At 43.6% G+C, this 22710-nt stretch overlaps 1 non-coding gene and 1 pseudogene across 1 annotated transcript; one reads left to right on the forward strand and one right to left on the reverse strand.

The window, feature by feature from the left end:
- Positions 1-18383: 18383 nt before the first annotated feature.
- On the reverse strand, positions 18384-18490 carry LOC129489117 (U6 spliceosomal RNA). The gene has a single exon (XR_008659911.1). It is a non-coding gene; the product is annotated as a U6 spliceosomal RNA (small nuclear RNA).
- Positions 18491-19300: 810 nt separating this feature from the next.
- Positions 19301-20063, forward strand: LOC129488342 (protein phosphatase 1 regulatory subunit 14B-like; annotated as a pseudogene).
- Positions 20064-22710: the final 2647 nt, after the last annotated feature.

Raw genomic sequence — 22710 nt, forward strand, 5'->3', positions numbered from 1 at the left:
AAATATGAAAATTAGCCGGGCATGGTGACAATGCTTGTAATCCCAGCTACTTGGGAGGCTGAGGGAGGAGAATCACTTGAACCCAGGAGGTAGAGGTTGCAGTGAGCCTAGATCACGCCACTGCACCCCAATCTGGGCAACAGAGCAAAACTCCGTCTCAAATAAATAAATTAATTAATTAATAAGAATAAGATTTTTTTGGCATAATGTAAGTTAAATTGTTTTTGATATTGCTAGCATTAAGAAATACATTTACAAGGGGTTTTACTTCTCCACAAAGCAGATAATTTTCATGTTTTGTAAACTGCTTAGTATGGTATAAATGTTAGATAATTTAAGCCAGAGGAAAAAGATTTTTCTCACTCCACCACTCCCTTGGAAAATATTTAAAATACAGTAGTCATATTTCTAATTTCCCTTTGAAGGTACTTTTGGATAGATTCCAGGAAAACGACCCTTTGTAAAACAGATGAATGTTTCATCTAAAAATTTGGTCTGCTTTGTAAAAAGTTAACTACCAAACATGTTTAAGTGTCCATGTTGGTTACTGTGGTACAAATTATATTCAGTAGAAGTTTCACGCTGAGAAAAACCATGAAGTGCATAAGATGAATGCATTCATGGTAATTATGCTCTTCAGGAGCTAGAAAATAACTACTTAGGAAGATTATGCATGAGAGTAATTGCTGTTTAATGGAGAAAAACTGGGGAAAATAATTATAAGAGTAAAGAAGACATTTCCTAACCATCTGTCATTTAAAAATCAGAAACAAAAAAAGGAAACATAGCATGTTTTTCAGAAAGACTTGGAAATGATGCCAAAAGTCAATACTCTGGTGGTGCACGCACAAAAGAGCTCTCAGAAGAGTCTGAGATTACGATATAAAAATGGTCTAAACACCCAAGGTGTATTTACTATTACAGTTAGTCACCTTTATTTGACATTTGTATGTAGCCAAGAGGAGAGAACAAACCCAACGGAGATATCCATTACTGGAACCAGGAAACACCAATAAGAAGACATTTTCTCCCACTAGAATAAAAAAAAAGGTGACTATAGGGAAAAACAGTCTTCTTTTTTTTTTTTTTTTTTTTGAGATGGAGTTTTTGCTCTCGTTGCCCAGGCTGGAGTGCAATGGCACGATCTCGGCTCACTGCAACCTCTGCCTCCCAGGTTCAAGCAATTCTCCTGTCTCAGCCTCCCCAGTAGCCAGGATTACAGGCATGCGCTACAACACCTGGCTAATTTTGCATTTTTAGTAGAGACAGGGTTTCTCCATGTTGGTCAGGCTGGTCTCGACCTCCTGACCTCAGGTGATCCACTCGCCTCGGCCTCCCAAAGTGCTAGGATTACAGGTGTGAGCCACCGCAGCCAGCCGAAAAGCAGTCTTCTATTTATCACTTTGAATTTCCTATTTTGTTGAATGCATTGAAGAAATATTAGTAAGCTAATAAAGGACTATATTGTTACAGGCTTTATTCCCATAACATTTTATTGGTGGTCTCTTCTGCTGAAGCAGGTATTCTTAAGGCTATAGATAGGCTGGGCATTGTGGCTCACACCTATAATCCCAGCACCGTGGGAGGCTGAGGCAGGTAGATCACTTGAGGTCAGGAGTTCAAGACCAGCCTGGCCAATATGGTGAAACCCCATCTCTACTAAAAATAAAAAATTGGCCAGGCAAGATGGTGCGTGCCTATAATGCCAGCTACTCAGGAGACTGAAGCAGGAGAATTGCTTGAACCCAGAAGGTGGAGGTTGCAGTGAGCCGAGATCGCACCACTGCATTCTAGCCTGGGTGACATAGCGAGATTCCATCTCAAAAAAAAAAAAGAGGGGGCCTATAGATATTAGCCTCTGAAATGTGCCTATCAGAGTCTCCAATCCTGACTTGGAGGAGCTGACAATCTGGATGTGGAGGAAGAAGCAATACCATGAATTATTCAGTGTGACTGGTTTGCTGTTGTTTAACAATACAGGAATTAATAACCAGACAAGACAATAATACAAGAGATGTGAGGCAGTATGTGATTAAGGGTGCAGCTGGAAGTAATCTCTCTCCTCTAAATTTCTGGAACACTTTAGCTGTGTTCGTTATGACACTTTCCCCCTTCTCTCTGTTGCTACTGTTATTTCTTGTCTTTTTCTCTTGACAGCAGTGAACTACTGCAGGGCAGTTCTATGTCTGATTCGTCCTTGATTCCCCACACAGAGCCTAGCCTAGGCCTGCCTAGCACTGCTGCCAGGAATTATTTATTTCAATAAAATGAGGGACATAGGGGATAAGTTTTGGATGTGAAGAGGGAGAGGGGAAGGGTGTTGCTTGCTGTGCAGATTCTCACTTTGGGCAAAACTAGATTTTTTTTTTTGAAACAGGGTCTCACTCTGTTGCCCAGCCTCCCGAGTAGCTGGGACACATCACCATGCCCAGCTAATTTGTGTGTGTGTGTGTGTGTGTGTGTGTGTGTGTGTGTGTGTGTGTATTTTTTATAGAGACAATGTCTCACCATGTTGCCCAGGCTGGTCTCAAACTCCTGAGCTCAAGCAATCTGCCCACCTTGGCCTCCCAGAGTGCTAGGATTACAGGCCTGAGCCACTGAGCCCAGCCTTTATGTATGTGTGTCTGTGTGTATATAAAAAATTATCTGGAAAGCTTTTAAAAAGATCCAGAAATACCCAGGCAGAGAGACACTCACTGCAAGCTCCACCTCCCAGGTTCACGCCATTCTCCTGCCTCAGCCTCCCGAGTAGCTGGGACTACAGGCACCTACCTCCACTCCTGGCTAATTTTTTGTGTTTTTAGTAGAGACGGGGTTTCACCGTATTAGCCAGGATGGTCTCGATCTCAGCCTCCCAAAGTGCTGGGATTACAGGCGTGAGCCACCGCGCCCGGCCATGAATTAATATTTATGAAGTACTTGAAAAACACTGTCTAGCACAAAGTAAGGACTCAACAAGTTCAGCTTTTATTATTTTTTTTAAAGTATTTTCTGTATTGTAGCCCCTTGACCTACATGAGAAAGTTGAGCTTAAACAGGTTAAGTCAAAGACTGCAATCTGGTCACTCACTGTTGGCTTGCCTGGTTTAAACAAATGTTTAAATGGATTGCAACCATTTGGAACCTGAGAGGTTTCATATGAATATGAAGAATTCTGGCTTATTTGAGTAACGGGATAATCTCTTAGCACTGGGCCAGCATTCCTGCAATGCACCCTTTGGCTCTTGCTGACCAGTGGCTTCTCGTTGCAGATGGAGCCCGCACTCTCCAGTTCATCACCACCCCAGCATCCCTACTCTTGCATCTAACGCTTTCCACTATTTTGCACCACCTGCCTGGCCCTTATGGGCAACTCAAGGAAGAAAGGAAAGAAGAGATAGAGGAAAAATGGATTCAACAAATGAAAGTGTTCTTTCTGACTATTGCTGTGTTTACAAACATTTTAATCATCAAAACATGCTTTATTTGATAGAAGGATCAAATCTGCCTTTGTAAAACAAGAGACTATTTTAATCATTAAGACAACACACGTTTGATTTGGAGGCGTGTTCTAATTCAAAACCTTGCAAAATATAATTTCTTCTTGTCTGGGAGATGGTGTCTTTCTTTGGGGAGAACCTTGAGAGAAATGTCTATGAATGTGTCTGTAGAATGAGGATAGGCCAACAAACATATTTTGAAATATTTTTTCTTTCTTTTAAAAAAATAGATACTTTAAAAAGAAAATGCTTATTTAAATTACATAGCTTTTTTTCATTCTCAGTCATCATTTGTGGTTTCAATCAGTATTACATTTATTCCCCAGAGCTAGGATTGCTGTGTTTTTAGAAAGGGAGCCTGTTTGAAGGGACTCTATACTCTTGCAGTAATTAAAATCCTTTTAGGAATCTTTGACTTTGACTTACTGCTCTGTTTTAAATTACTGAAATTATTCAACTTCCCCATTCTAACCCAGGGAAGGCTGTAGTTTTTTTCATTTATAATGGCACAATACAAGTTTAAAGATAGCTGTCTCCACATGAATGCATCTGCAAATCCATCTCTCTTCTCCCTTCTCCCATCCAGGTTAAGAAGCTCCACTGTGCTTTGTCCATCGCAAGTTGAGAAGTGAGGCCCCAGCTGTCACATACAGTGAGTGGAGAAGCTGAGCTTCCCTCAAAGTCTGGGCCTGTATGATTTTATTTTTTTTGAAACGGAGTTTCACTGTGTTGCCCAGGCTGGAGTGCAATGGCACTATCTCAGCCCACTGCAACCTCTGCCTCCCAGGTTCAAGCGATTCTTCTGCCTCAGCCTCCTGAGTAGCTGGGATTACAGATGTGCACCATCACACCTTGCTAATTTTTGTATTTTTAGTAGAGAAGGGTTTTCACCATGTTGGCCAGGTTGGTCTCGAACTCTTGGCCTCAGGTGATCCACCCGCACAGCCTCCCAAAGTGCTGGGATTACAGGAGTGAGCCACCATGCCCGGCCTTCTATTTGCTTTATATTTATCTTTCCAAACTCTCTCTCCCACCCTTCTTTTAAAATTGTATTTCAAATTCATGATTTTGTTTTAGCTAAGCTTCTTTTTTTATTATTCTTTTTCTTTTTTTTTTTTTTTTTATTTTGAGACAGAGTCTCCCTCTCTCCCCAGGCTGTGGTGTGATCTCAGCTCACTGCAACCTCTGGCTCACTGCAACCTCCACCTCCCAGGTTCAAGCAAATCTCCTGCCTCAGCCTCCCGAGTAGCTGGACTATAGTCGTGCGCCACCATGCCCAGCTCATTTGCATTTTTAGTAGAGATGGGGTTTCTCCATGTTGGCCAGGCTGGTCTCAGACTCCAGACCTCAGGTAATCCGCCCGCCTTGGCCTCCCAAAGTGTTGGGATTACAGGTGTGAGCCACTGCACCCGACCTTAGGTAAGTTCCTTTTTTTTTTTTTTTTTTTTGAGACAGAGTTTCACTCTGTTGCCCACGCTGGAGTGCAATGGCATGACCTTGGCTCACCGCAACCTCCACCTCCTGGGTTCAAGCAATTCTCCTGCCTCAGCCTCCAGAGGAGCTGGGATTACAGGCATGCACCATCACGCCCAGCTAATTTTGTATTTTTAGTAGAGACGGGGTTTCTCCATGTTGAGGCTGGTCTCAAACTCCTGACCTCAGGTGATTCACCCGCCTCGGCCTCCCAAAGTGCTGGGATTACAGGCATGAGCCACTGTGCCTGGCCTTAGGTAAGTTTCTTAAAGGAAATGCAGAGTTCAATTACTTTCACCTTGCCTGTATATAAAAAATTATCTGGGAAGCTTTAAAAAAGATCCAGAAATACCCAGGCAGAGAACAAAGGGAATTTGCTCCCTGCTCCCATAGAGACATTAAACTGAAATTGCTTGGATCAGCCAGGCACGGTGGCTCATGCCTGTAATCCCAGCACTTTGGGAGGCCAAGGCTGGCACATCATGAGGTCAGGCGTTCGAGATCAGCCTGTCCAACATGGTGAAACCCGTCTGTACTGAAAATACAAAAATTAGCCAGGCCTGGTGGCACATGCCTGTAGTCCCAGCTACTTGGGAGGCTGAGGCAGGAGAATCCCTTGAATCCAGGAGGCAGAGGTTGCAGTGAGCCAAGATCGTGCCACTGCACTCCATCCTAGGTGACAGAGCAAGACTGTGTCTCAAGAAAAAAAAAAAGAAATTACTTGGATCCTAAGAATGGGTATTTTTTTAATTGTGGTAGAACAAACAACAGCAACAACAACAACAAAAAACCCACAGCGTAAAATTTGCCATCTTTTTTTTTGAGACGGAGTCTCGCTCTGTCACCCAGGCTAGAGTGCAGTGGCATGATCTCCGCTCACTGCAAGCTCCGCCTCCCAGGTTCACGCCATTCTCCTGCCTCAGCCTCTCCGAGTAGCTGGGACTACACGTGCCCGCCACCACGCCCGGCTAATTTTTTGTATTTTTAGTAGAGACAGGGTTTCACCATGGTCTTGATCTCCTGACCTCGTGATCCACCCGCCTCGGCCTCCCAAAGTGCTGGGATTACAGGCGTGAGCCACCGCGCCTGGCCCAAAATTTGCCATCTTAATCATTTTTAAGTGTACAGTTTAGTAGTGTTAAGTAAATTTACATTGTGATGCAACAGATTTCCAGAAGTTTTTCATCTTGCAAAGCTGAATCCCTACACCCTTTTTTTTTTTTTGAGACAGAGTCTTGCTCTGTTGCCCAGGCTGGAGTGCAGTGGCATGATCTTGGCCCACTGCAACCTCCACCTCCCAGGTTCAAGCGATTCTCCTGCCTCAGCCTCCCAAGTAGCTGAGACTAAGGCGCTCACCACCATGCCCGGCTAATTTCTGTATTTTTAGTAGAGATGGGGTTTCACCATATTGGCCAGGCTGGTTTTGAACACCTGACCTCGTGATCTACCCGCCTCGGCCTCCCAAAGTGCTGAGATTACAGGCATGAGCCACTGCGCCCGGCCATCTACACCCATTGAACAACTCCCCACTTCCCCTTCTCATCAGCTCCTGGCAACCACCATTCTACTTTTTGTTTCTATGAGTTTGACTACTTTAGATGCCTCATATAAGTGGAATCATACAGTATTTGTCTTTTGTGGCTTATGTCACATAGCATAATGTCCTCAAGTCTCATCTATGTTGTAGCATGTGTCAGCATTTCCTTCCTTTTTAAGGCTAAATAATATTTCATGGTATGTACATAATAACATCTTCTTTTTTCTTTTTTTTTGAGATAGAGTCTCACTGTGTTGCCCAGGCTGGAGTGCAGTGGTGCGATCTCGACTCACTGCATGCTCCGCCTCCCGGGTTCTTGCCATTCTCCTGCCTCAGCCTCCCAAGTAGCTGGGACTACAGGCGCTCGCCACCACACCCGGCTATTTTTTTGTATTTTTAGTAGAGACGGAGTTTCACCATGTTAGCCAGGATGGTCTCCATCTCCTGACCTTGTGATCCACCCGCCTCGGCTGGGATTACAGGCCTGAGCCACCGTGCCGGCTCATAACACATTTTCTTTATCGATTCATCTATCGATGGGCATTTAGGTTGTTTCCACATCATGGCTATTGTGAATAATGCCGTTGTGAACACGAGTGTGCAACTACTATATATCTTTCCTCTTTAAGGCTGAATAATATTTCATGGTATGTACATAACACATTTTCTTTATCCATTCATCTATCGGTGGGCATTTAGGTTGTTTCCACATCTTGGCTATTGTGAATAATGCCACTGTGAATACGGGTGTGCAAATACTATATCTCTTTGAACTCCTGCTTTCAATTCTTTTGGATATGTAGCTAGAAGTGGAATTGCTGGATCATATGGTAAGTATATTTTTAATTTTTTGAGGAACCTCCATTCTGTTTTCCATAGCAGCTGCATCATTTTACATTCCCACGAACTGCACAAGTGTTCCAAAGAGCATGGGTATTTTTAAAAGCTCTTTCAGTAGAAGCTTTCTGTTTATTATCTTTTGCTTTCCTTTTTTCTTCTCCATCATTGCCTTAACACAACCTATCTCGTTTGCCTGGACTAACTGATTGGTTTGATAAATTTTCATATATTTTCTTTCTTTTTCTTATTGGAGGCTATACAATTCAATTCTTTTACGATAGACTTTAAATTTTTTTACACGTTTATTATTTAATAAATACTTTTTTCTCTCTCTCTCTCTTTTTTTTTTTTTTTGGAGACAGGATCTCACTCTGTCACCCACGCTGGAGTGCAGTGGCATGATCTCGGCCCACTGCAACCTCAGCCTCCTGGGTTCAAGCAATTATCATGCCTCAACCTCTGGAATAGCTGGGATTACAGGGGCACACCATCACCCCCGGCTAATTTTTATATTTTAGCAGAGACAGGGTTTCACCATGTTGGCCAGGCTGGTCTCAAACTCCTGACCTCAGGTGATCCACCCACTTTGGCCTTCCAAGTTGCTGAGATTACAGGCCTGAGCCACCGTGCCTGGCCATAAAATACTTTTTTCTAACAAAATCGAAAGTTTTTACTGTTTTTATCTTTTCTTAAACACATTGTTTAACAAGTATTTTAAACAATTTAGTTTATTAAAGTATGCTTGAATAATTTGTTGTATAACTTTACCTCCCACCCCATCATAATAGTGTTCTCTGGAGGTTTAATATTCTTTTAAGCACCCTCACCCCATAATTGTTTTTCACAATTGTTAAATAAATTTTCTGACATAATTTGTCAATTTGTGTGCTAAAATCTGTTTTCTGTATACAAATGTATCTGAGTCACTTTTCTTCTTGCTACTTTCAAGAAGACCTGCTACAATACAAGGTATTATTCAAAATATGTAACAGCCAGGGCCCTGGAATCAAACTGAGCTGACCAATCAGCATGCTCTCTTCCTGCGGAGGCGGGGAGCGGTTGAAGGAGAATGGGAGGATTGTGGTAGCGGGGAGCGGTGGAGAGACAGACACTCACCAGCCAGAATAGGGCACTAACCCATCAGAATGGGCACTGACTTTAAGCAGTCTCTTTGTTCACACCAGTGCTGCTGTCCTTGGTGACTGTCAGCCCCAGCCTTCAGAGAGACAAATAGAGACAGAGACAGAGACAGAGACTATATGCAGTATTTTTTTTTCTTTTTCCCGAGATGGAGTCTCACTCTGTCACCGAGGCTGGAGTGCAGTGTCGCAATCTCGGCTCACTGCAACCTCCGCCTCCCGGGTTCAAGTGATTCTTCTGCTTCAGCCTCCCGAGTAGCTGAGATTACAGGTGCACGCCACCATGCCCTACTAATTTTTGTATTTTTAGTAGAGACGGGGTTTCACCATGTTGGCCAGGCTGGTCTCGAACTCCTTACCTTGTGATCCACCCGCCTCGGCCTCCCAAAGTGCTGGGATTACAGTCATGAGCCACTGTGCCTGACCTTTTTTTTTTTTTTAAAGATATTTACTGTTCTAGTGTGGAATATTGCCTGGAATGGAATGGTTTAAATATTACCATAGTGTAGTTTAAAATATAAAATGGGATTTGGAACCTTATTATGATAAATTTCTGTATATGATGTATGTGGTTGTCTCCCCCCGCCAAAGTAAGGAACCCTTTTACAGCATGTTAAGAAGGTATTTTTTGGTATGAAAGAGTGACAGGCCTTTAAATCTTTCAGGGATACATATAAGCATAAGGATTCAGCCTCTATGGGGAAGGTGTGTGCAGCACTCAAAGTTGCTAACATCAACTTCCTAACTTTCAGCCAGGGTTCTCACTGCATTTGGCATGGCTCTTATGAGAGAGTGGAGAATTTCTGACAGCATAGCACACTAGCTTCTGACAGATGGGGTTAAGCTGCCAAAAATGACAATCAGGGATTCAATAAGCAATTTTGGTCATTAAATCGATTTTATATTATTACTTTTTTTTTTTTTTTTGAGACGGAGTCTCGCCGTGTCACCCAGGCTGGAGTGCAGTGCGCAATCTCCCTCACTGCAAGCTCCGCCTCCCGGATTCACGCCATTCTCCTGCTTCAGCCTCCTGAGTAGCTGGGACTACAGGTGCCCGCCACCATGCCCAGCTAATTTTTTTTTTTGTATTTTTAGTAGAGACGGGGTTTCACCGTGTTAGCCAGGATGGTCTCGATCTCCTGACTTCGTGATCTGCCTGCCTTGGCCTCCCAAAGTGCTGGGATTACAAGCGTGAGCCACCGTGCTCGGCCTATATTATTACTTTTTATTAGGTTGGTGCAAAAGTAATTGTGGTTTTTGCCATTACTTTTAATGGCAGAAACCGCAATTGCTAATCTTCCGTTTGTCATAGGACTTTAAAACCATATATTTCCCCTCAATTTTATTCTCCTTTTGGTTTAATAGTTGTTAAGACATTTTTTCATAATTAGCACAGTATGTTTGACTGCAGACCCTTCTTTTTTTTTTTTTTTTTTTTTGAGATGGAGTCTCACTCTGTCACCTAGGCTGGAGTGCAGCAGTGTGATCTTGGCTCACTGCAACCTTCGCCTCCCGGGTTCAAGCAATTCTCTGCCTCAGCCTCCTGAGTAGCTGGGATTACAGGCGCCCCCCACCATACCCGGCTAATTTTTGTATTTTTAGTAGAGATGGGGTTTCACCATATTGGCCAGGCTGGTCTTGAACTCTTGACCTCGTGATCCACCCACCTTGGCCTCCCAGAGTGCTGGGATTACAGGCGTGAGCCACTGCGCCTGGCCAACTGCAGACAAATTTATGATACTTCTAGGCTATAAATCTTTAGAATTCTGTGAATTTCAATGAAGTAGTTCTTCAGTTATATTTATATATGTTGTAAATATATATATATATATATATATATATTTTTTTTTTTTTTTTTTGAAACGGAGTCTTGTTCTGTCACCCAGGCTGGAGGGCAGTGGCATGATCTCGGCTCACTGTAACCTCCACCTCCCAGGTTCAAGCGATTCTCCTGCCTCAGCCTCCCGAGTAGCTGGGACTACAGACGGCCACCACCACACCCAGCTAATTTTTGTATTTTTAGTACAGTCAGGGTTTCACCATATTGGCCAGGCTGGTCTTGAGCTCCTGACCTTGTGATCTGCCCGCCTTGGCCTCCCAAAGTGCTGGGATTACAGGCGTGAGCCACCGTACCCGGCCTTGAATATATTCTTAGTTTAGAGAATCTTCCAAAATACAAAGCACTCCTAGTTAGGTATCAGTGAGTTTGAATTATTGGTAAGAGTTTCAATTGTTGAAAAAATGCCAAAAATATTGTTTGATTTCACATAACAAGCTTGTTAAATATATATTTTTGTGGAAAAGAATGAAAAATTGTTTTATTTTACACCCGAATTGCAGTAGTTCAGCAGTGTAGATGCTGTTTTCCCTCAGCACCTTGAAGATACTACCTCACTGGCTTCTTTGTGGCATTTAATCTCTCAGTTGAGAAGATGGTTGCCTAATTGTCATTCCTAATTGTCATTCCTTTGCTCCTAATCTGTCTTTTATCTCTGATAGCCCTTAAAATTTTCTTGTTGTTCTTGATGTTTTAAAATTGTTCTGTAATGATTTGACTTCTTTATCCTTTTGGTATGTATACGCTTTTGTAAAAATTAACTTTCCCTTCATTTTCTTCTGGAGTCCTCACAATCTAACCTCAATACTCCTTCATGGTTCTCTCATGTTATTCTCATCTTTGACCATGTTTACGTGAAGTCCTCCCCTCCAATTCAGTAATTCCCTTTTCAAAGGTATCCAGCCTAGAGTTCATTTTTTCAATTGATTTTTTAATTTTAATATCTATTTTTAAATTTCTACTTGTTTCTCTTTCAGATCTACCTATTTCTTGTTGCATAATAGATTTTTTTTTTGCTTCCTATTTTCTTGTTCTTTTTTAATGGAGGAAATATCTTTATCTCTTTAAGTATCATAAGCACATTTATTTTCAATTCCTTATCAAGCGGTTCCACAAAATTATTATTATTATTATTTTATTTATTTATTTATTTGAGACAGTCTTGCTTTGCAGCCCAGGCTGGAGTGCGATGGCACGATCATGGCTCACTGCAGCCTCAATCTCCCGGGCTCAAGCCATCCTCCCGCCTCAGCCTCCTGAGTAGCTGGAACTGCAGAAGTGAGCCACTACGCATGGCTAATTTTTTAATTTTTAGGTTAAGGACAAGGTCACGCTGTGTTGCCGAGGCTGGTCTCAAACCCTTGACCTCTCAAAATGCTGAGATTACAGAGAAGAGCCACCATGCCAGACCTAATTTTATCTAGAGTGAATTCATACTCTTAACTGGGGGGGTGGAATTCATATTCTTTCTTATGTAAAATATTTTAATGTGGTTTTGAATTTTACTTTGCAGGAGGCTATTCTGAGCGGAAAGAGCTGTAGTCTTTTATTTTCTGTTTCCTGTTCCCTCCATGCTCCCTTTTTCCTACCTGACAGTATTGCCTTTACCTCCACATGGCAGCCTGGGACCTCAGTTCAGAAGCAGAAACGCAGCATTTTCTCTTGGTATTCCTGCCTTACTTTGATATTGTAAATATCACAATATTTACAATATCAAAGTAAGGCAGGAATACCAAAAAATTAAACCCACATGTCAATTTGAGAAAAATTTATAGGACTATGACATGCATTAATTTGTCTTTTAAAAAATCTTCCAGGCCAGGTGTGGTGGCTCACCCCTGTAATCCCAGCACTTTGGGAGGCCGAGGCGGGTGGATCACGAGGTCAGGAGATTGAGACCATCCTGGCTAACACAGTGAAACCCTGTCTCTACTAAAAATAAAAAATAATAAAAAAAAATTAGCCGGGCGTGGTGGCGGGTGTCTGTAGTCCCAGCTATTCGGAGGCTGAGGCAGGAGAATGGCATGAACCTGGGAGGCGGAGCTTGCAGTGAGCTGAGATTGCGCCATTGCACTCCAGCCTGGGCGACACAGCGAGACTCCATCTCAAAAAAAAAAAAAAAAGCTTCTATTAAAATGTTATATTTTTTTCTTTTGATTCCTTCATTACATCAGGCTCTGTCCTTGAATTCCTCTTTCTCAACTTCTGCTTCCATAGCCTTAAGCCATGGGGTATCCAACTTTTTTCAGGCTCCATCACAAGAGGGAGCCCCATTGCTAGTCCCTATCCTCAAAGCTCTCTGCGTGATGTTGTCTACTGTTACTCTTCACTACCCTGTGGGAGCCAAAGCCCTGGACATAAGAACAGAAGGCAAGTAGGTATACAGCTGCAATTCAGCTCTCTTCACTGTGTAATTTTTGTTTGTTTCTGTGTCATGGAGGTATGCACATTTTTGCATTCTGAACCAACTACATCATTTTTATTTCCCCTTTTTATAAACTTTTTATTGCTACATGTTTGAAATGAGGGTACAGGCTGAAGGTGGAAGAGGGGGAGAGAATGATCAAAGAATGAGGTTGACGCACCTCTTAGGCAGATATTAATTGTGTCCTTCTGCTTATATTCAAGGTGCAAAAGTTTAGGCTGGGCGCAGTGGCTCACACCTGTAATCCCAGCACTTTGGGAGGCCGAGGCCGGTGGATCACCTGAGGTCAGGAATTCAAGACCAGCCTGGCCAATATGGCGAAACATGTCTCTACTAAAACTACAAAAATTAGCTGGGCGTGGTGGCACGTGCCTATAACCCCAGCTACTAGCGAGGCTGAAGTAGGAGAATCACTTGACCATGGGAGGCGGAGGTTGCAGTGAGCAAAGATCAAATCGGCCTCAAAAAAAAAAAAAGTTATGTTCATTTTTTATTTGACAAGCTATTTTATACATTTTAGTTTTTATTTCTTTTTTAAATTTACCAATAAAGCAAAGACAAACCATTTAGTTTTTATTTCTGATTACAAAAGCAATAACTTTTTTTCTTTCTTCTTTTTTTTTTTTTTTTTTTTTTTGAGATGGAGTTTCGCTCTGTTGCCCAAACTGGAGAACAGTGGCCGATCTCAGGTCAATGCAACCTCTGCCTTCTGGGCTCAAGCAGTTCTCCTGCCTCAGCCTCCTGAGTAGCTGGGACTACAGGTGCACATCACCACGCCTGGCTAATTTTTGTATTTTTAGTAGAGACGGTGTTTCACCATGTTGGCCAGGCTGGTCTCAAACTACTGACCTCATGTGATGTGCCCACCTCAGCCTCCCAAAGTGCTGGATTACAGGTATGAGCTACTGCTCCAGCCACAGTAACTCTTAATTATAGAAAATTATTAAACTTCAGGAAAGGAGAAATACTAGTTTGGAAAATGGTGAGAGAGATGCTTTACGGATGCCTCCTCTTTGAAGATGTGCCTTGAAAGATGAGGATTTTAGCAGTAGGATTGTGAGGAAAGAAAAGAAAAAGGGTATTTTAAAGGGGGGGATGGAATCCAGATATGGAAATAAAAATATTCCACATGCTTCACAGGATATTGCTGGGTACATGGAGTAAGGGTGGATATACAGATAAAGCTGGAAATGATTTGGGATGAGATTTTGCAGATCTTGAATGTAAAGGAGTTTGGCATTTATTCTTCAGGAAATGAAAATTCAAGTTCTTGGCCGGGTGCGGTGGCTCACACCTGTAATCCCAACACTTTGGGAGGCCGAGGTGGGTGGATCACTTGAGGTCAGGAGTTCAAGACCAGCCTGGCCAATATGGCGAAACCCTATCTCTACAAAAAATACAAAAATTAGCCAGGTGTGGTGGCAGGCGCCTGTAATCCCAGCTACTTGGAAGGCTGAGACAGGAGAATTGCATGAACCCTGGAGTCGGAGGTTGCAGTGAGCCGAGATCGCTCCACAACACTCCAGCCTCAGGGACCGAGTAAGACTCTCGTCTCAAAAAAAAAAACAAAAGAAAAGAAAACAAAATCCAAGTTCCACATTTGTCCTTAAAAAAAATTCCTGTAAAGCTTTTTTTGTACCACAGCACAGAGAAGTACAATGTTACATTTGAGAATCACTATTTTGTTCATTTCCTGTGAGACAAGTTTGAATGTAAAATGGGAGGAAAAGCCCTGTATTTTAGTTCCTTCCTGATTCCCCCTCGCCCCCCCGAAGGTAGGCAGGGGCTGGGGAGAAGAGGAGTTATGTATTCACTCTCCGCAATTAAACACAAGTAAAAATCCATATCTATCCCTAACGGTAAACAGTCACATAACCAGCACTTTAACTATAATCACAGAAAACGTTTTATGTTGCTACAAGAGCAAATGTATAATCAAGAAAGATTCTTTGTAATGTTATCTAAAACCTGAAAAGTCTGTAGTTTTGGTTGGTTGCCCAGTAAATTGAAAGGACTTTTTCTTTTAATCTTGGGTTTCGTTTTTCTTGGTCTAAGGCCCAATCTATTGCCAGTGGTGAGTCAGAAGGGATGCCTGAAATAGTTCTTGTGAAGTTATCTGTATTTGTGGCTTATCATCCACGGATGGCCAAGACTTTCTCATTCATCTATATATTTCACAAAAGCCTAGCACAGTGTTCCCATGTTAAATGTTTGCTGAATTACAAAAAAGCGTTTCAACTCATCTGTCAAATATGTGAGACAACAAATAGCATTTTGTGATGTGTTCACGGATGTGTAGTTAGAAAAATAAAGCCAAAAGTAACCCAGAGGTTTCCTTTTCCCTTTTCCTTGACCAGGAAGAACTGTCCCATGAACGCTATTCACTGATGAGGGAAAAGTTCTGGTAAAGATATTTTTTCAAAATATTAAGATAAAACTAAAAGCACTTATTTTCAGAAAGTGATTATCATTAGCTAGAAAAATTGAATCACAAGGCCAGGCATGGTGGCTCATGCCTGTAATCCCAGCACTCTGGGAGGCCAAGGCAAGCGGATCACGAGGTCGAATTCCAGACCAGCCCGGCCAACATGGTGAAACCCTGTCTCTATTAAAAATACAAAAATTAGCCGGGTGTGGTGGCGGGCGCCTGTAGTCCCAGCTACTTGGGAGGCTGAGGCAGGAGAATCACTTGAACCTGGGAGGCGGAGGTTGCAGTGAGCCGAGATAGCACCACTGCACTCCAGCCTGAGCGACAGAGCAAGATGCCATCTCAAAATAAATAAATAAATAAAAATAGAATTACACATAAAATAGTGGTATCCAGCTTATGGGACGAGAGAGTAACGGAAGCTGGACCCCTCCAGAAACCTAAAAAAAAATGAAGAAAAAAAGGCCGGGCGTGGTGGCTCACATCCGTAATCCCAGCACTTTAGGAGGCCAAGGTGGGTGGATCACAAGGTCAAGAGATCGAGACCATCCTGGCCAATATGGTGAAACCCCAACTCTACTAAAAATACAAAAATTAGCCGGGTGTGGTGGCGCATGCCTGTAATCTCAGCTACTCAGGAGGTTGAGGCAGGAGAATCACTTGAACCTGGGAGGCAGAGGCTGCAGTGAGCCAGGATTACGCCACTGCACTCCAGCCTGGCAACAGAGCGAGACTCCTTTTCAAAAAAAAAAAAAGAACAAAAAAATAGATTGGTGAGGCCGGGTGCGGTGGCTCACGCTTGTAATCCCAGCATTTTGAGAGGCCGAGGCGGGCGGATCACGAGGTCAGGAGATCGAGACCACGGTGAAACCCCGTCTCTACCAAAAATACAAAAAAATTAGCTGAGCGTGGTGGCGGGCACCTGTAGTCCCAGCTACTCGGAGAGGCTGAGGCAGGAGAATGGTGTGAACCTGGGAGGCGGAGCTTGCAGTGAGCCGAGATTGAGCCACTGCACTCCAGCCTGGGGGACAGAGCGAGACTCCGTCTCAAAAAAAAAAAACAAAAAAATAGATTGGTGAATATACTATACTATATTATGCTGTATTATAACATACCATATTATAATATACTAGTGATGCTCAAACTAAAGGAGCCCACAGATTTTGAAGAATATCATCATGAGGTAGAATGAGAGAAGGTATGAGGGGTCTTCTCACTTGTTACTTCTCACTTGTTACTTTTCTGTCCCTGTCTCCATAGGTAGTGGTGGCTGAAAGGAAGGACTGACACCTTTGTGCTACCAGAGCACTTTGCAGAGGAGCTGTTAGTGACCCTGTAGGAGTCTGCTGGCCATACATCTGGGTGTCACATCAAGAGAGCATGAGAAGTTGGACAGGAAAGGTCCAAAGCAAAATGGTTACTAAAGGCCGTCCCTGATCCTGACCCTAAAAGAAGAAAAGGCCCTTTGCTCTTGGCATGCTTTTGCAGGAGTGTCTCAGTCTGTTTGGGCTGCTATGACATTGACTGGGTGATCTGCCCGCCTGGCCTCCCAAAGTGCTGGGATTACAGGTGTAAGCCACTGCGCCCGGCCTCGAGGTCAGGAGTTCAAGACCAGCCTGGCCAACATGGTAAAACCTGTCTTTATTAAAAATACAAAAATTAGCCAGGCATGGAGGCGCATGCCTGTAATCCCAGCTACTGGGGAGGCTGAGGCAGGAGAATGGCTTGAACCAGGAAGATGGAGGTTGCGGTGAGCCGAGATCGTGGCATTGCACTCCAGCCTGGCCAACAAGAGTGAAACTCTGTCTCAAAAAAATAAACGAACAAACAACAACGATGTGTTTCTTCATGGTTCTGGAGGCTGGGAAGTCTTTGATCAAGACGACAGCAGATGTGGTGTCTACGGAGAGCCTGCCTTCTGGTTGGTGAGCAACACCTTCTCTCCGTGTCCTCACATGGTGGAAGGGGAAGAGGCAGCCCTCTGGGGCCTCTTTCATGAGGGCACTAATTCCATTCATGAGGGCTCCCCTCTCAAGACCGAATCACTTCCCAATGGGCCCACCTGCTAATACCATCCATCACCTTGAGGATTAGGTTTTTAATATGTGAAGTTTGGGGGACACAAACATTTTGATCATAGCCAGCAGGTAAATTGGTGTTGCTCTAAACTAAGGAAACAGAGAGGACTCTGGGAAATGCTCCTCCCTCCCTGGGGCTCCTAAGCTTTTCAAATATTTTCATCATTGCCATATATCTCTCCTCAACCACTCTACAGCCCTGGATTAGAATGTAGCATAAGCCACGACTTTCAATTTGCTTATAATCTGGTATAGAGATTCATTCATTCACTTAACATACATGCAAGCACCTACAATGCCAGAAAGACAGAACATTTGCCAAACAAAAGGTGCAGCTACTATATGCAATGAGATTTGGGAAGCTGTCTCCGGGGGTCGGATAGCCTGGGAAGGCTTTATCAAAAACTCATGATTTGAAGTGGGACTTGTAAAATGGGTGGGATTTAGACTGGAGGAGAAGGAGGAGGTAATGCTGGAAGCACAGAGGTGTGAGTAGGAGACATGAGGGAATGCAAACTGGAAAGGGAGGTTCCAGGCCAAGTATGGTGGCTCACGCCTGTAATCCCAGCACTTTGGGAGGCCGAGGCGGGCAGATCACTCGAGGTCAAGAGTTCGAGACCAGCCTCGCCAACATGGTGAAACACTGTTTCTACTAAAAATACAAAAATTAGCCGGGCATGGTTGCAGGCACCTGTAATCCCAGCTACTCGGGAGGCTAAGGCAGGAGAATCACTTGAACTGGGGAGGTGGAGGTTGCAGTGAGCCAAGATCATGCCACTGCACTCCAGCCTGGGTGACAGAGCAAGATTCTGCCTCAAACAAACAAATAACAACAAAACAAATTTATACTTTAAAAGGGTGAATGCTGCTATGTAAATTCTATCTCAACTTTTTAAAAAAAAATTAGACTATTTATTTATCATCCCTGAATGGAATTAAACTAAATGATAAAAATTTTCTTAAAATCAAGGTAGGAGTCACTTTTTAACCAAAGATTATATTCTTTTTTTCCTCTTTTTTAACTTTTGTTTTAGGTTCAGGGGTTCATTATGCGGTTTTGTTATACAGGTAAACTCATGTCACGATAATTTGGTGTACAGAATATTTCATTACCCAGATACTAAGTGTAGTACCTGATAGGTATTTTTAAAATATGAAACGCTTCATGAATTTGCATGTCATCCTTATGCAGGGGACATGCTAATCTTCTCTGCATCATTCCAATTTTAGTATATGTGCTGCTGAAACTGGCACCAAAATTTATATTCTACAGTGTATGTCAAATGAAAATTGCATCTGATCTATGACTATTATTCTGGAAAAATCTCTTGAATTGTCCAGGGTATAGTAATAGTCAGGATTAATATATTCTGTACCATCTCTTAATAAATGCAGTGCAGCAAGTTTTTCCTCTAGCGTTGGAGTCCATCACTGTTGCTGTGGATCGGCAACAAATGAAGTCATTGGTTTGCATTTCAAGCCTCCGTCGTATGAAAAATACAGGTTGTGTGAACATAATTGACTTGTCAGAAATCAAAGACATAGATAATCCAATTTCTCTGAATTCTGTTTTTTGAGACTGAGTCTTGCTCTGTTGCCCAGGCTGGAGTGCAGTGGTATGATCTCCACTCACTGCAACCTCCACCTCCTGGGCTCAAGTGATTCTCCTGCCTCGGCCTCTCGAGTAGCTGGCTGAGCATGCGCCACCACGCCTGGCTAATTTTTATTTTTATTTTTAGTAGAGACAGTGTTTCTCCATGTTGGTCAGCCTGGTCTCGAACTCCTGATCTCAAATGATCCACCCGCCTCAGCCTACCAAAGTGCTGGGATTACAGCCGTGAGCCACCGCACCCAGCCTTGAATTCTTAAATTCTATTTACTTCATACTATTTCATCTAATTCCTTTTCCTCACTTGTATTTATCTTACGATTAAGTTTTCCTATCTAGTCCTAGTGAACCTTAACATTCTTTCGGGCGGCCGCGGGGGACCAAGGGCGGGCGGATCGGCGGGGAGGGGGCGGGGAGGTGGCGGGGCGCGGCCAGGCCAGGCCCGGGGGCTCCGCATGCTGTCGCTGCCCCTGAACGCCCCCGCCGCCGCCCTAGCCGCGGAGCCGCACGGAGCGGAGCCGGCGAGCTAACCCGAGCCAGCCGCCGGGCGTCCCGGAAGCGGCGGCGCAGGGAGGGGCCCGACGCGCGCACGTGGCCCCGGCGGCCGCCGTGGCGGACAGCTGCAGCGCGAGGGGCGCGGCGTTGGCTGCCCCGGCCCGGGACCACGCGTCTACTTTCAGAGACCCGCCGGGGCCGCAGGAGAGAGCCCGGGCGGCGCGGACAATGAGGGCCCAGTGAGGCGCCAAGTGAAGGTCACTGTCAAGTATGACCGCAAGGAGCTACGGAAGCGCCTCAACCTAGAGGAGTAGATCCTGGAGCAGCTCACGCGCCTCTACGACTGCCAGGAAGAGGAGATCCGAGAACTGGAGATTGACGTGGATGAGCTCCTGGACATGGAGAGTGACGATGCCCAGGCTGCCAGGGTCAAGGAGCTGCTGGTTGACTATTACAAACCCACAGAAGCCTTCATCTCTGGCCTGCTGGACAAGATCCGGGGCATGCAGAAGCTGAGCACACCGCAGAAGAAGTGAGGGTCCCCGACCCAGGCGAACGGTGGCTCCCACAGGGCAATCGCTGCCCCCCGACCTCGTAGCAACAGCAATACCGGGGGACCCTGCGGCCAGGCCTGGTGCCATGAGCAGGGCTCCTCGTGCCCCTGGCCCAGGGGCCTCTTCCCCTGCCCCCTCAGTTTTCCACTTTTGGGGTTTTTTATTGTGATTAAACTGATGGGACTTTAAAAAAAAAAAAAAATTCTTTCTATATATAATACATTCTCCTGAAAAAACATAGTCTTCCCCAAGTAGATACAATTTTTATATTTTTATATTTTTTAATCTTTTTTGGTTTATTTTAAAACACAGTTGAGATCATTCTGTACATACAATTTAATAGTATCTTGCTTTTTAGGGTTTTTTGTTAAGGTTTATTACACGTTCTTAAACACCATGCCTTTCATCAAGTGAAGATATTTAGCCATACGAATGGTTACATATTTTTATTGTTTTTAGTTTTCTGATATTATAAATAATGTTGCAATGGACATATATGAACATAAATCTTAGTCCTCTGACTGTACTTTTCCATATTTTAAAATCTTTATTTATTTATTTATTTTGAGATAGGTTCTCATTCTGTCGCTCCAGCTGGAGTACAATGGTGCAACTCACTGCGGCCTTGACATCCCTGGGCTAAAGCAATTCTCCCATCTCAGCCTCTCAGAGTCTCAAAGTGTTGGGACTACAGCTGTGAGCCACATGCCAGAATGACTGTACTTTCGTTTTTTTGTTGTTTTTTTTTCTGAGACCGAGTTTCACTCTTGCCGTCCAGGCTGGAGTGCAGTGGCCTGATCTTGGCTCACCACGACCTCTGCCTCCCAGGTTCAAGCAATTCTCCTGTCTCAGCCTCCCAAGTAGCTGGGATTACAGGCGGCCGCCACCAAGCCCAGGTAATTTTTGTGTTTTTAGTAGAGACGGGGTTTCACCATGTTGGCCAGGCATGTCTCGAACTCCTGACCTCAGGTGATCTGCCCACCTCAGCCTCCAAAAGTGCTGGGATTACAGGCATGAGCCACCCCGCCCAGCCAATCTACTCAGGATTTTTTTATGGGATTCTTAAATAAGAACCTATAAGTGCCAAACCTCAAAATTTCCCCTTTTTCTCACAACAGCAGTTGTCCTGGCCTCATCCAATCCTTTTGATTTCTTTTTTTAAAAAGCCAAAAATCAAACAAGAGTGTTGGGATTTAAAACCAGTTTTAATATATCTGCTAGGTATTAAAAGTGCTACTAGTAGGTACAGTACTACTAGGTACTAAGTCAATAATTCCACTCATAGTTTTGTGTTTTTTTTGCCAAGTTCTGTTGCTCTCCTCTTTAGTGTATCCCAGACCATTCCTACCAACATTATATGCCAACCTTCCTTGATGCAAGTTTTCCTTTTACAGTCGTGATCTTTCTTTTTAGAGATGGGGTCTTGCTATGTTGCCCTGGTCTCAAACTCCTGGCTTCAAAATAGGAAGATGTGTTTCTCTCGTGTTCTCTTTGGATGGCTGCTGGACCACTGTTTCTGTGCACAGGCAAAGGGGCGGAGCTAAGGAACAGTCATCCCTCCTCGCTGTCCATTATCTGTTGCAATATGGTTATTTTCATCTTTGTGCCACAGGCTCATTGCTCACAGCATTTTCCCTCTCGTGTACCTGCTGCCTCCTGATTCTCACACATATGAGTGTGACCCTGGGCAGGTCCTTCTGTTAAGAGCTGAAGCAATATGAAGAGACTTCGTGGCCTTTTAACTACTTAGTTAGATCTTTTGACTTATCTACATAACTTTTGTAAAGTTACAAAACTTAAGTAGAGTTTTGGCCCACAATAAATAACCACCTTAGAAACTCTAATCAAGGTAAGTAGACCAATTTCCTAAGTGGTCTCTAATTATGTTATTAAATTTATTGTCAAACCAACTATGACCATAAATTGAAGTGCTGTGGTTAGAGGGCACATTTCTGGTCAAATGAATCACAAACTCATGTCAGCTGGTCAAGGAATAATATGCTATTTTCAATTTTTATAGTACTAGGAAGCAATAAATGACAAGGACTCACATGCAATAAAGCTGTTATCAGTCTGTGAGAAAAATCTCATATATTAGTAGTTATGTTATAGCTATACCAACCTAATAAATTCAGATGTCTTTTGCATATTGGATTACTTTCCCACCACAAGTGAGCTACAAATAATGTTTGTCTTTCTGAAGACAAACATTTGTCACAGTCATTCCTGCTAGTCTTGCATGAATCACACTGGTTCATCTGCTGTGACTTAGAAGATTATGGCCAATGTTCAACACAAGCCAAAGTGATAAATGTGCACTTAGCTCATGTGAAAGCCCATGTAGACCCATTTCTGGAACAACGGGAGGAAGATTTATGGCAGTAAGGCAGTGGCATGTGTGAGAATTTCCACAGTGGTGGAGCTGAGACATGGATGGAATTGGAGTGAGAGGTTAGACCCATCAAGTTTAGAGAGAACTGCTGAATCAAACTCATGGCAGCAAGCCAGGTGCAATAGCTCGCACCTGTAATCCCAGCTGCTTGGGAAGCTGAGGCAGGAGGATTTCTTGAAGCCAGGAGTTTGTGATCAGCCTGGGTAACACAGCAAAACCCCATCTCTAAAAAAAAGTTAAGAAAAAAGGCCAGGCGCAGTGGTTCACGCTTGTAATCCCAGCACTTTGGGAGGACGAGGCAGGCAGAGCACCTGAGGTCAGGAGATAGAGACAATTGTGGCTAACACAGTGAAGCCCCATCTCTACTAAAAATACAAAAAAAAAAAAAAAAAATTATCTGGGCTTGGTGGCATGCACCTGTATT

This window comes from Symphalangus syndactylus, chromosome 8 (assembly GCF_028878055.3).
Source record: "Symphalangus syndactylus isolate Jambi chromosome 8, NHGRI_mSymSyn1-v2.1_pri, whole genome shotgun sequence".
Lineage (NCBI taxonomy): Eukaryota > Metazoa > Chordata > Mammalia > Primates > Hylobatidae > Symphalangus > Symphalangus syndactylus.